Below are 14,469 nucleotides of genomic sequence, written 5' to 3'. Positions count from 1 at the left end.
AAACAATACGCGGTCATTCTCTATGTCACACGTGTATTGTTCGGCCTATTGTCTCTCTCTCTCTCTCTCTCTCTCTCTCTCTCTTTCTCTCACTCACTCTTCCACCCCTCCACACTTTCCCTCTTCCTAGCAACTGGCACCTAATTGGCGAACCTGGTGCATCTCCTGATTGGCCCCAAATACCACAAGTATTTGCGCAAATCTGTCCTAAATAAAATTGTATTGGTACCACGTTACTACCTCTCCTTTTCTACTAAAATATGGATGAAATTTAAATTGGCCGATAGGAAAGGGACAGGTAAGACGACTAAGGTTCCCTAAATTTGACCCACTCTCAGGGAACTATTTGTCAGTGGCTCCTATGATAAAAATGTGTCTGTGGTAATGCGACCATCCCCATTGAAAATTGTCTCCGTACCCCAAGCTGTAAGAAATGATCGAGACACCCCCATCTACCCAAAATGCTCCCAGTTTGGTATCCATCAGATCCCTCCCTCCCCGAGGATAAGTTTAATAATTATTGCAAACCACCCCTCCCGAGTTTTTGTAGTAACCAGGTTGCGAGGATTTATATAGAAAGTTAGAAGGATGTGTGCAAAGTTGAAAATTAGATTGAAAAACGAAAGAGCTTGTTGCAGTAAGCATGGTTGAAAATAGGATGTTTTTATGTAATGCAGACTTGTTTAGCCTATGTTCATCCCTCAGAAGGATGCTTATCGGACTATGGTGAATAGCACGTTGCACTTTTTTTAAAATACAAGGCCCGGAAGACCAGCCTAGCCTTTCAAGACTTGTACTAGGGAAATGGGCCTCTGCCAGAAGAACTGACATCTACTATAATAGACATATGACAAATGAACGTAATAATCATCAAAGCGTCAAAGAATTAGCCAACAAAAGGAAGTTGTAAGGAATCCAGCAAACCCATCATCAATTGTTTATACGTAAGCCGCGAAAATCTCAAATGTAGCGAGTGCTTACGCTAGTCGCTTGGTATTGGGAAAGAAAATAGATTCATGTAATTACCTTTTTCTGCAAAATCTCTAAAGACTGTCTTTTCAACACTCATTTAAGGATATCACTGTCGGAGGAGAAAGAGACCGGATGTGGGAGCACGCGGCCTGACTGCGGATTGTGGAACATCAGCAACGGAGGCCAAGGCGAGACCACGGCAGTAAGGAGTCGCAGGACGGGGCACTGTTTCAAACAAAGCTAAGGAAAGGGCTGACCTGAAGCCCCTGCTCTATGATCAACGTATGCCAAAAAGCCCCCGCTCTCTGAACATGGTCACGGACTCGCCTGACGCCAAACTCTCCGCCTTCCCCTGATCTGTTCCCGACTTGGCCTTGCTCCATCCCCTCTTCCTCCGACCTACCATAAGGACTGTTCACACCCGCACCTTTCCATCCGAACTCCCAAGTTCCTCCAAATCCTACTGAGCTACCCAGAGAAGAGTACTCCCTGCGTCAGAAGGGAGGGAGCTCCGACTAAATAGACCACGAACTATGTTAAACACCAGAACGGTGACCTAGAACTCCACCAAGGGTCGCCCCCGAAGAAAAGATAAATAAAGTCTGTGGTTCTGCCCGCTACCAAACACCCTGAAGATGATGGAAGCAACAGGAAATGCCCACCACAGAGACTCAAGATACGAACAGATCTCACAATTCTGGAACAATCGCATTTTTTTTATGCAAACTTATGCTCTACGCTACAAAAGAGAGTGCACCTGTTCCAAAACCGTAACGCATTGCTCCTATGGGGTCTGGCGAAACAAAGGAAAAAGTACCCCTGCCCGCAGACCTCCAACGACTCAATCCACATGAACATTTCTGTTGATAGGTAATCCAGATGCTCAACAGTGCTGACAGAAGACGACAAAGGACAACGAGAACTCTGACATTTTTACTGTATCTCCTTTCTCTCCCAATCGCCATTGGACTGACTATGCACCCGCTGTATACAAAGGACTTACTTATATGATACCTCACCAGTTCTTATTCTATGATCTGTACCCGACGCCCTCACTGTGTAATTCTAGTCTGATATTGCATTATGATGATTTTTCCTGCAACCAACTTAACAATGAACCCGCTTACTAGATGATGAGATTTTTCAATGTGATGTTTATGAAATGATGTATATGCACAGTTCCTTTGCCTAAGTCCCCTCTCCCTTACTTGTGATTGCTGCATATAGGTGTAGATAGGAAATAGGCCAGCAAGATGTCTTGGAAATGTTAAAGGGAGGACTGTGAAAAATGAATACAATCTTGGTGAACATTATCGGCGCCATCTTGCCCTTTTCGAGCCCATTCGTGCGCGTAAGCGGCAGCCATTTTGAGCACCATGGCCTCCCTGCCCCTCACTAATAGCCAGCGCGTCTCTCTCTCTCTCTCAACCTCGCAAGCATTCCCCCGCACGCTGACAACCCCCGCTCTCTCATGCCTTGGGTCATAAACCCCTCTCCAGCACGGCTTCACCACGGAATCCCATCCTGTTCCCAGCGCGACACCTCCCCTCATTCCTTTCATGGCCTCAAACCCTTTTGATGCAAACCCCCTTTTCCTGTATCCCCGTTTGTCTTCCCTGTTCCCAGACCGCCACCTGGCTCTGCGGATACTGTTTATTACCCCGTACAGTAGGAAGCCTCCCCTCCCCATCAAAAGACCCCCGAACCGATCAAAGCCCCCACCCCATGAGATCCGATCAACCCCATGCATTCCGTGAATCGGCGGAATGCCCTGCTGTGTGACAACTATCACCTGTTGTGACCGGGGTGGGGAATCCAACTGTAAATGTGTGTGGGAACGGGCCTGAAGGGGAGATTCCGAGGATGTCCTTTCATACTTCAAAGCATTGCAAGAATGTGTTACATACAATAAAGTTCGTAAACCTGTGTATAAGAGGCCAGGCCTCAGAGATGTGGTTAGAGCACCTCGTGACGATACTTGCTGTCTGAATTGATGTGTTCTCCTCCGGAGAGAATAAAATCCTCGTTTCCCGCCTTCCAGTCTCCAGCGCCTGCTTCTTCATTGATTAATATTGGTGGGTCATAGAGGCGATACCGCCGGGCAACATAAAAGGGTTTTTGGTCACCGGTTGTCTTTGGAACCCTTTTTAACACAAAGACCTCACCACTTTTGTAACACCTTTTGGTGTATATAGATATGTGTGGTTACTTTTGGACTAGTCTCCGCGGCTAGCGTTTTTAAAAAATTGATGGATATGTTGTTTGATAATATGAGCGAGGTTGTAAAATTCCAGGATGACATATTGGTGCATGCAAGCACTATTCAACAGCAAAATGTCATATTAAATGAAGTTTTAAATGTACTCAAAGAAAGAGGTCTGACTGTCCCTAAAAATAAGTGTAAATTTTTGATGGACAATATTAAATACTTAGAACATGTTCTTAGCCCCGATGGTATGAAATGTAAACATGATTGAGTTAAAGCTATTAGAGAAGCACCTAAACCTGAAGGTGAAAATGCATTAAAATCATTTATGGGGCTAAGTGAATATTATGCACGCTTCATTTTTAGGTCCCGTCTACGCAGCGCGCATGCGCTGCATAGGCAAAAAGACCTTTTATGGCATTGTGTAGCGATTCACTTGCGGGAGTGCGCAGCACCATCTGGTAGCAATTATCGCTTCTGGCGCTGCACGTGCCCGCAAGTGAAACGCTTTCACTCGTCCCCTCCTCTCGCCACTCCCCCTGCTGCCTCCTTTTAGCGCGAGGAACGCACTTGTTTATTTTGCTAATAGCACTCCACAGAAGCGCACATGTTTCTACTTGGCTCTTTTCTCCAGTGTGCCGCTTCTCCCTTTATACCCACGTGTTCTTCCTATTGCTCTCTCTTGCCCCAGCATATGTTCCTTCCTCCACCATCCCGGTTCCGTCGTGCTTTTTTTTATATAACAAAAGAGCTCCTACCTCTGCTCGTTGCCAACAAGGCTCCGACAGTCACCTCGAAGTATTTTTCTACAAATACAAGGCTCTTTAATTCACTTCTTTAAGGATACACATGATATGTATTCTCTTGTAATGCAATGTATCTCATTTAAGTAAATGCAGCATTTGTTTTAGATGCAGGAACAGGGAACAGATTATTTTGTTTACTTTTAATTCGGGTTCCATTAACAGATTTCTGTTTCGCTGCGGATGCATTGCCAGCGAGTCTCCACGTTCGCAGTAGGTGTAAAATGATCCCTGAAAATTGTAGAAATATGTAAAAGAAATATTTCAATGGTTTCAGAGGCTTTCCTTCCTCTTTCTCTTCTTAGCCTAGGTCTAGTAGTGCTGTGTTTGTAGGTTTTAAGAAATGTGTCAAACAATTCCTTACTGGGAGCGCAAGTGCTCCTTAGCTATATAAACTATGGATGTAAGTGTACAGAATATATGTAGCTGAAAGAACATTCTAGAGCACTTGTAAGAAGGGATGTGGAATTCCTATAGCCCGACGCCCACGAAATTTTGTTTGGGTCAGGGGCAACAAGTTGTAATGTGCATTTTGTCCTTGGTCCAAGCAGGCCCAACCCCCTGCAGCACAAACCCTTTGGCTGCCAGTTTGCAGTACCACATTAATGATCAGGGAAGGGCACTGCCTGCAGTTAAGTTAATATTTGTGTGCATATATTAATGCTGTTCAAACTTGTATTCATGGGTCATTAATTGAGAGCCTTTATTAGTAGGCTGAGCGCTCTCAGTAAATGTAAGTTCTGACAGCACTACTGACAGTGGTTCCAGTATAAAAATGTGGACACGCGGTTTCAAAGTTGAGCAATATGAGGCTATGGATAATGCTCCCAGAATGCTCTATGATTAGATGCAAATATTTGCAGAAGCTTGAAAGCAAGATTAATGATTATTTGCTTTCACTATAAAATGTTCCTAAAAAATGAAAGTAGGAAAAACATTTTTTTGCTAAACTATTGTAAAATTTCAGGTACCATTTCTTTGCAGCATCATTTAGTAAAATCTGTTGATGCATGTTAGGGTTTCCCCAAAATATTCATATTAGAAATTAAGTGTAACCAGTTTCAATACGATTTTGGGAAACAAAAATAAACAAGCAATGGCGAAGCCAGTAGGTCTGAAATGGTGGTCAGCTTTTTAGTTCTGGCAATGCGTGACTTGTTTTGGCATGGTTTTTGTAAAACTTTATTTATGTGAGAGCTGCCATATCCTCACCATTATAACAAACATTGGCAAAAGCAAAAATTGTTTTTGGTCTCAAAAAAGCATGAACTGCCAATTAGTTACTGGCACTGAACAAAACTACTTTGTGTGCCGATATGCTCCTTGTGAAAGAGCAGAATGCTGTCACTCACCATGAAGCCAGCCGATACAGAGAGAGAATTTTAATAAACACAAAAAGTCATGGTTAACGCAAGACCAAATTAGGGGCCCACTTTTTAAAGAAAGTCTCAAAGTGCACCCTCAGTATATGTCCTTGCAGTAAGGGCAGCTATATGGCTTTCGTGAATTCTCAAGAATTTACAGCAGTCAGGCAAGAAATAGTACTCCTAGTAAATATTTGTGAACTGTATTTTAGCATGAGCAAATGTGCATGTGTAGATTTGCTCTTGTGATAACCTGAGAGTGTGCAAGTTTATTTTCCCGCCAACCACTTTATTCCCAACTCTGGAAGAAGGTTTACATCTGCCATTGTCAGGAGTAAATTTCCAATATTTCTCAGTATTGGAAAAGATTAGAGAAGAGTTTTTGAAAACCCTTAAAACATGCAAGTTAGTAGGTTTGCATAGACTCAAAAGGACACTCCAACCCTGGAACTATTGTTTACCACTACCTTCAGTCCCAGTATTTAGATCTGCAGAAACGTAGCAACATAAAGGGATTGCTAGTATTCAAACACTACTATGGTAGGTGCCCTGGCATAATCAGAGAGGCTATTTAAGAGCTCTTATATAATGAGATTGCTGCCATAATTGTGCACCGCCCTCACAACATGGTACCAAAGGGACAAGTGGATTTTGTTACAGGACAAGTAGATTTATGAAGCAACCTGTCCCATGGATATTATAATAAATTCCACACCCCTGGTAAGAATGCCGCAGTCATCAGCTAAGGAAGTTTTGTGCAGACACTTTGTATTGGAAAATAGATCAACATTTCTGGTGCCTGGTAGGGTGCATAGACAACCCTTGCAAAAGATCAAGCCATAAACAAACAAGCAGCTACCACCGGTCTCCGGGTGATAAATAAGGATGAATTGACCATACCATAACTCTGCTGGAAACTTCTGTCTTCTATGCATTTGTTTTTCTATTCCATCCCCCCTCTTTTATTTGCTCTTCTGCTCTGCATTGGCATTGCTATGGCCATGTTTTGAATTCCTTTCTTACTTCCATACTTCTCCAACCTCTTTCCATTCCCTTTAATATTCTGAGTACCCTAACCTCTTCTTTCTGTGTTCCTATCTCTAAAGCATTTGGTGTTTTCATATCATGTTTCTTTCCACTGTCTCTACATTTATTATTCATTTTGTGCCTCTGAATTAGAAGTCTGGTACTGGGCCCACTTTTTATCTTTTTATTCAGCACTCTGAGACTGCATGTGTTTCTAGCTCTTTCTCTCATATGCTGCTCCCCCCTCAAATACCCACCACCTGCCTGGCGATGTGTTGCTCCTCACACCTTCCAGCTTGTCTGTAAAAGCACAACAGGGGTATTTTTGCTTGGGGTATGGCTGAAGAGCAGACTTTAAGGGTTGCTTTTGTTTTATCTCTTACATTTCACATATTGTATAAAAGCGTAAGCTTTGGCACACAAAGAGTTTCGTGGCATTGGGCGAAGGACCATCGGCTGAACTCAATAAGATTTCCGCCGAAGGAGATGCACTTGGCATGAGCTTCTCTTGAAGTCCCATAAATCTTCTCCCTGGGTTACTGCAGTGGACAAAATGGCTGAATACTGCAGAAAGTAAATTAGGCGTTGGCGAGAGCTTTTCTTTGTGTTCCAACACTTCCTTATTCTTTTTTAATTCTTTTCAGAGTTTCCTGAGTGAACAGAATTTGATAAATAATCATGGCATTGATAAAGATTGAAAACTAGAAGATCAATGTGCAGTGTTGAGATACCATATGATGTGTGTTTGCTTTTCATCAGGAAGTTTTTTTTTCTTTTTTCTTTAAACATTGCTTTACTGGCAATGCCAACAGCTCTGTATGTGCATTGTAAAGTCAAGATGTATTAGCTTTGCCAATGCTTTTTTAAGTATGTACAGTTGAAGCACAGCATGTAATTGGAGGGATGGGTGTTGTGCAAAGGGTACATGATTAAGTATTGGAATTCGATGCGAGAGGGCAATTTTTCCCTACTCCGTCGTTCTGCACTAGCTTGGTTTCATTGCCGGGAGGGAAAAGATCAAATATGCACAAGGAGGATTCAAGCAAATTCACAAAACCTCTTGGCAGAAATCTGTATCTTTTCTGGCTAAGGTATCCAATGAGTAAGGCCTACATGAAAGATGCAGAGTAGTCCATGTTTCCTTCGAAATGTGCTGTGCCGCAGTGTAGCCTATTATACACAGTAGGGCAAAACTAAAAGTACACTGAACAAAGAGACAAAAGGTTTTTACTCAATCAAAATTTGATTAGAATGAGTCATATAACCTGTACACACCAGTGTACAAACCATCATAAAAAAGTGGATTTTGATACTTTCTAAGGCTACAGGGTTCACACTGAAGTTGGGAGAAAGTTGAAAAGCCAAATTCTCCAAAGCACTTGTAGCTAGTAATACAAAGTTTGAGATGTTGTTAGTTTTGCAGTACATGCATTTATTTAATTGTAGTACTTTTATATTATAAGAATTGAAGAATTTTTATATTAAAGACATATCTACATGAACCATAGAGCTTTGCACAAGTCACAGCCACTTGGACCATACATCGACATAGACTATAGAGCATAACACAAGTGTAACGTAATTTTAAATAGAGGAATTTCATTACAAATTTGTTCGAGTAACAAAAATAAACAAGTAATAAGGTTAGACGGCGAGATAGCAGCTAAAAGTAGAAGCTCATTCTTATTTCGAATCAGTTAATTTGCAAGCATCTATATTGGAGGAGGGCCTACATAGCTACTAAGTGTGTACTTTCGTCAACAACCTAACCAGATAGTTATCAGGTTAGTGTCACCAGCGTAGGCATGAAAATTCACAGCAACACTTTGTAACAGCTCATAAAAGGGCTTCACAGCGATTTGAAATGGTAAACACAAATGGTATCCGAAATTATGAGAGCTGAATACCATGCATGGCCAACATTACGGCTCTTTCAGTAATCTTTGCACATATAGGGCAATAATTGTTTTTAGTACTATCAACAAAGATGGTATATAGGATGTGGCCCAACGGGCTAGGGCGGTCTATCTCAGATCTGGGTGAACCGGGTTGGAGTCTCTGCCATGAAGCTAAACATCCTGTGATTCTCTGTAAATCACGTAATCTCCTCATGCCTAACAAAACAAGCATTGGCATAGCCAATAGGTCTCGCTTTTGGGACCTTATAAGTAATTAGTTATGCAGTACAGTATCCTTAGTACAACAACATCAATGTTGTATGGCTAAACACTTATAAGGTACAACGTTTAGCCATGAAACAGCTGCATAACTAAATACTTCCCAAAAGTGAGACCTATTGGCTATGCCAATGCTTGTTGGATATGCTGACAAAGTAGAACCATTGAGAAAATTATTGTGCAAAGGTGTAAAATATGATTGGTGTGAGGAACAAGATTTGGCATTTAAAGAAATAAATCTATGTTGAACTAATCATTCTCCATTTTATGTAATGAGAGAAAGAAGTTGTAACACACTTGGAGACTGGTTAAAAAGGAACACTATTTTTAAAGAAATTGACGACAATAAGACGAATGTACAACAAAGAATAGTTGAAAAACAAAAGGCTACTAAGCGCTACAGTGATATGTACGAGAAGATATGGGTGACCCAATAAACCCTTGTAGGCTTGGGCAATGTGTAGGTTAGAATAAGAAATGGCTATAAGGGATTTTATTAATCAACTAAGTACCTAAGGTTCAGCCTATAGCATTTACGGGTTGACTAAGTAATTGAACCCTATCGTATCCGCAGGATAACTATTTCATTCTTTTTTTGTTCATAAACATTCAATGAAATCAGGCTGAAGAGAAGATCAAATGAAGTGAGCACACAGTAAATTAATTTTCTATGAAATTTTTAGTATTGAATTGATCAGGGAGTACAAATCATGGGGATAAAAAGAAAAAACAAATCCAGTATTAGCAGTTATGAATAGATGTACATAAAAATCAACAAATCAATTCATAACGTATCAACAACTCCATTGAAAAAGAGCGAAGATAATGACTGGTCACCGTCACCACGTTCAATATATTCAACTGAAGAATCTGTTGTGACTAGCGATGTCAAGTATAACTGCTCTAAGTTCGTTCTTTTAGAAGTCTTGACTGGGTAGACAGATATCGTGGTATTAAATCGCACGAACGATAGTCGCCTGCTCTTGAAACTGACACCATGACAGGAACACTTGTTCCTCTAAGGGGCTTTTTGCATGAAAAATTTGTCCTGATGATGGTCTTATTGATGCCTACAAGCAAGACCGAAAAGTCGACATAATCACCATCTCCACAGCATCAGTGCTCGAAGGATCCCTCTGCATACTAACGAAATTGGTCTTCTTCCTTTACCTATGGAGTTGTTGATACGTTATGAATTGATTTGTTGATTTTTATGTACATCTATTCATAACTGCTAATACTGGATTTGTTTCTTCTTTTTATCCCCATGATATGTACTCCCTGATCAATTCAATAGTGATATGTACAGCAAAGCTAAAGAGAAAATAATGCAAATAAGGAAAATGAACTACAATAAAAACAGTAGAGAGGTAAAATACAGAGTACAACAGTGTGTACAACAGTTATTGCTCAGAATTGTAATATCTTGTTTTAGATTTTAAAAAAGTTAGAAACTTACTGAAAAAAAAAAAAGTTGGAAATTCACTGAAAAAAACCAAAGGTTAAAGGGACATTATAGTTAGATAAAAACGTCAGGTAAAACATACTATTTTAAATTAACAAAAATAAACACAACAACATTCACGTAGTACATGATAAGTCACACAACGGAAAATACAAAGTGCTGTAAGGCAACTAACCTGGAATGACTGGCAGGGGTACACATCAATGACCAGCTATGAGACACTCGCGTGACAGAAACCCTGTACCTGTTTTGACAGTTCTGAATATTTTTTTTCCTCGGGTGCCACTTCCGGAAAACAGAAGAATTGATCCCAGCTTGACCGAAGAAAATGCGTTTCAGCGGTTAATTTGGATGACCATCTGGAAATAGAAATGCGGGCAGTGGTGCAGCACTATCTCAAGTACAATCACAAAATAAACCAAAGGTTTTTCCATTGCAGGACCTCAAATTTGTACTTTCAGTGACATGGGCAACCGTAAGTTTTTGTTAACAATGAAAGCATAAACACGCATGTGTAATATAACGTTATTGCTTGTTGTGTTGCTTACTTCTGCACTGCTCCTTTAAACTAACTTCTACCTTAACCATCCTTGGATTCATCTTCATTTCATTGCTCAATTTGTTTTTACCTATTTGAAATTACCAAAAGTTCTGAAACATGAAAAAAAAATCGAAATTTACATCCGATAATACCAACAGTAAGCAGCTACGTATTCGCTTCCAAGGAAAACATCTCGCTACATTACGAATAAGCGGAACATAAGGTATAGGAAAATACTCCTGCTGTAGTTGCAAATGCGGCTGTCGCTGACGGAAACTGCGAGTCTCACTCATATGACGTCAGAAGCCTCGCCCCTTACTCGTCTAGTCCGCTCGGTAGCCCCGCCCCCGCCGTTAACTGTGCACGGTCCCGCTGCTGGTGCTTGTTGCATGAGGACATTTTCTATGCCTCTTTTTTGCACGAGCGGTAAGGGAGGACTTGTCGTCACTTCCGGCTGTTGGGGGAGGCGCTCTTTCCGGACTTCCTTCGTAACAATGGAGAAAATGGCTGCCTGAGAAGACGGCTCGGGAGAGGGAGCGGCGTATTCGGGGGGAGTTAAAGGCGGTGGAGGCGGCTGGAGGAGTGTTAGTATATTAACGACGGGACCGGTACACTGAGCAGGTATGTGTGCACGCGTAAACGCGCGGATGTTGCGTATCCAGGCATTCCCTGTGTTCCCCCACGCCCGACCGTGAGCAGGCCCCGGCGGAGGTGACGGAGGGAGGAAGGTACTGTAATGGCGGCAGGGATATTGGTTCCTCTGAACCGGGTAGAGAGTGAGGGGGGGTAGCACTGTCGATATTTGGCAATCTTCTTGTTCGCCCACCTACTGGTGGGTTAGCCTTCTCCTCCCTGGGTAAGGCAGCCCTTGTCACTGACTCTTTTCCTGTTGACCGTATTGCTGCTGGTCGTGCTTTGCTGCATCAGTTCCTGGGCTGACATCTGTCGTCCCCAACTTTTAGAGGCTGCTTTTCTTACGCCAGTCGGACCCAATCACGCTGTGTGATCAACAGCCGACATTTTATCCTCATATAAGCCAAATCCTAAACAAAGCAGCGGTTCCGGGATAGGAAAGCAGTCTGTTCGGAGAGGTGAGCTTCCTTGTTACTCGTGAACTAAGTCCAGCCATTTCTCAAGCCTCACATATTTGACTTTCACTTGGATGTGTTTGTAGCTTTCTGCTGAATTGTGGCATGAATTGAGTCTGATTAGTGTCATAATTAAGGCATTTGTTTTAGTTACATTAGCCTTGAAATCGGTAGTCTCACGCCTGAATCGGGAGGGTTGGCATGTCTGGTTAAGTGTACAACGTTAATCGTATTGGTTGTTGAAATTTTCTTCTTAATGATTTTACTAGTTTTGTAACATGTTTTACGGGAGACTGTTAAGCATCCAGTGTTACTTTGGGTAAAAGTAGCATGACATGAACATGTTAACTTTAACTGGCCCTTAATAATTGGTACATAAACTTTCTCCAGACTTAATTATATCTAGGTTCCAATGCAATTTCGATTTGAATTTGCTGTTGACCTAGGAACAAGATTCCACCATCATAAAACCCAGCAAAGGAGTTAGAAATATTGGCACCAGTACCCAGTGTTGCTGCTGCTATTTTAGTTTAGTTAAATCAAAGATTTATAATCCAATTTATCAAGCACATCTTCTTGCTTCGTTGGCCAGGTTTCTGTTCAGTTCGCTATAACGCTGGGAAATGGTTTTTGTTTCATTTGACGATAGGAACACAAGCTGCTTGATCTGTTTGTATGTATTTTTTTTTCCCATTACATTTACAAAAAGTGTTTGCAATACAGGTCTGGTTTGTATTTTTCCCTCCATTACATTTACACAGTGTTTACAATACAGACTTGTAATTTTAACAACTGGCGGCTTAAAAGATCAGCTTAATGATGTGCTGTGAAGTAGTATGATGCACACAACCAATTTAAGCGTCGAAGAACGCAAGTCTTGGCATTTAAGCTGTTGAATCTCACATCACAGCAAATTTCAATAAAATATAAAAAGAACATAGCGTCCACAACCATAAAGGTATATGCATCTCCATCACATATTGAACGGACATTGGAGTTGGTGTGGTAGATATTTAGGGGCATATCTGCAACAGCCGGTGATAATTATCGCTAAGCTCACTTAGCGCAAGCATAATTATCGGAGGCTATCTCTGTTTATATCGCAGAGATGGTGTGTTATTAACCTCTTGGCTGCTAAGCCATTATTTGAATTCTTCTTCTTTAATTTCCATTGAAATCAATGGAAAGTCCATGACGAGTTACCCTTGTCATTAGCAGCCAAGAGGTTAACAACGCTTATCTCCAATGCAATATAAATTCAAACGATAGCGGCAAAATGTGTGATTATTGCTGGAAATCCAGCGATAATCGCACAGCGATAGGCAAAACCTTGTTGATAGGGCTGGGTGGTCTCAGCCTTATAATCCACCATCCATAGGCTATTATGATTTAGTAAGTTTAAAAGCAGGTGTAATGAAACCTGCGATGGGCGCGGTTAGCGCTACTTTTATCATCGCTATTCACGTTAGCGTGCAGTTTGATAATTGAAGAAATGTCTGTAAGCGACATTACCCACGTTATTTTAGTCAGTTACGCCCACTTTGCATGTCATTAACGCTGCAAAGCTGGGCGTTGAGGAAACTGGTGCAGAGTCTAGGAACACGCGCTAGTGTGTCATTGCTGATCGCGCGATAAAAATATTGCCGCTTTTTGCCCAAAAACTGGCGCTACAGCTGCAATTTTTTTATCACGGGGCCTTGATGGTATGCCCCTTAGTCTTCTGGGAGTAAAGTACATCATATGCTAAAATATTTATTGTAGCAACTTGAGGAATGTATTTCTTGATTGTTTACACGTATGTGTTCCAGAGCAAATGTCTATTGCCACATGCTGATTGTGCGTTATTTAGCCAATTTTGATGTGTTCATGGTGACTTTGGCAGATGTATTAGTTTTAACCTAAAGCGAAAGACCTGTATCTTTAAAAACAAACTTCTGAAAGTTTCCTTATTTAATAATTTATCTTATGGACAACTGCCTGACTTTCACGGAGAATATTTGTTGGACAATGTGTTAAATTGTGTAATTTGCAATCACTTTTCTGTACTCCTTAATTTCTTTTCTCTTTATATATTTCTGCTTCAGAGAAATTTAGCAAATTGTCTCTTCTCTTCCTCACAGTCTGCATTGATCTGTAAAAGTGTTTTGTACATTATTGTGGTACGTAGACAAGTCCTTTTTCTTTGGTCGTATGATGGAGTGTTGCATACCAGGTTAATTGTACAGTTGTGCACAGATTACAAAAGCCCATAGTTGTGCAATTTGGTTGTGGTGTGTGTGTGTGCTAGTGGCCTTCTTGGGATTGACTTAATCGGGGCATAAATAGACCCATTGGAATGATCTACAGTGCACTGAGTTTGCAATACACCAAGTAAATTCAGGTTAGTCTTCGAATTTAGTGTCTGTTTAGCTACAGTTGGTGTGTTTTTCTGACGGTATACATATCACTTTCTTACTGGTTCATATTATCTCAGGTAGGGGTCTCATTCAGTGGCCATTCTTTCAAATGCATTCACTTTGCTATGTTTTGCTGTCTATCCCTTTTAACATTTCTCCACTTAAAGCTCGAACTACATATTTGACTCCTTTGTATTGCATTTGTGTGGGTAGTGCTTGCCTCCGTTATGACCCATGCTTGTATATTGTGGTTGCCCACTATGTTGCTTCATTGTGTGATTTTCCAAGCCAGCTGGAGGTAACTGATCACAATTGGTCTTCCTACATCTTCCAAATGTATATCCTGACAATCCATGCCTATTGGGTTTGGCACTGCTTTGTTACTTATTTTCTTCATTTTTTGTTTACATTCCTGGTATGAAGTGTCCATC

General features: G+C 41.2%; 1 protein-coding gene and 1 long non-coding RNA gene across 3 annotated transcripts in view; one reads left to right on the top strand and one right to left on the bottom strand.

Moving 5' to 3' along the window:
• LOC147718482 (uncharacterized) overlaps positions 1-10,320 on the bottom strand; it is a 122,850-nt gene extending 112,530 nt beyond the window's left edge. Inside the window, exon 1 of the long non-coding RNA XR_015309979.1 lies at positions 10,189-10,320. This is a non-coding gene — a long non-coding RNA (uncharacterized LOC147718482). The remainder of the gene's footprint in view (positions 1-10,188) is intronic.
• A 568-nt stretch (positions 10,321-10,888) lies between these two features.
• The window catches only part of RLIM (ring finger protein, LIM domain interacting), a 113,644-nt gene continuing 110,063 nt past the window's right edge, over positions 10,889-14,469 (top strand). Inside the window, exons 1-2 of one of the 2 annotated variants that reach the window (XM_086918401.1) lie at positions 11,036-11,175; positions 13,763-13,801. The gene's annotated coding sequence lies outside the window, so the exon portion shown is untranslated. Of the gene's footprint in view, positions 11,176-13,762; positions 13,802-14,469 lie in introns of both variants that reach the window. The other variant, XM_086918400.1, reaches the window with a different exon arrangement.

The sequence above is a fragment of the Lissotriton vulgaris genome, chromosome 4_1 (assembly GCF_964263255.1).
Source record: "Lissotriton vulgaris chromosome 4_1, aLisVul1.2, whole genome shotgun sequence".
Lineage (NCBI taxonomy): Eukaryota > Metazoa > Chordata > Amphibia > Caudata > Salamandridae > Lissotriton > Lissotriton vulgaris.
The sequence above is the reverse complement of the archived record's forward strand: the minus strand, read 5'-3'. Positions and strand labels throughout refer to the sequence as shown.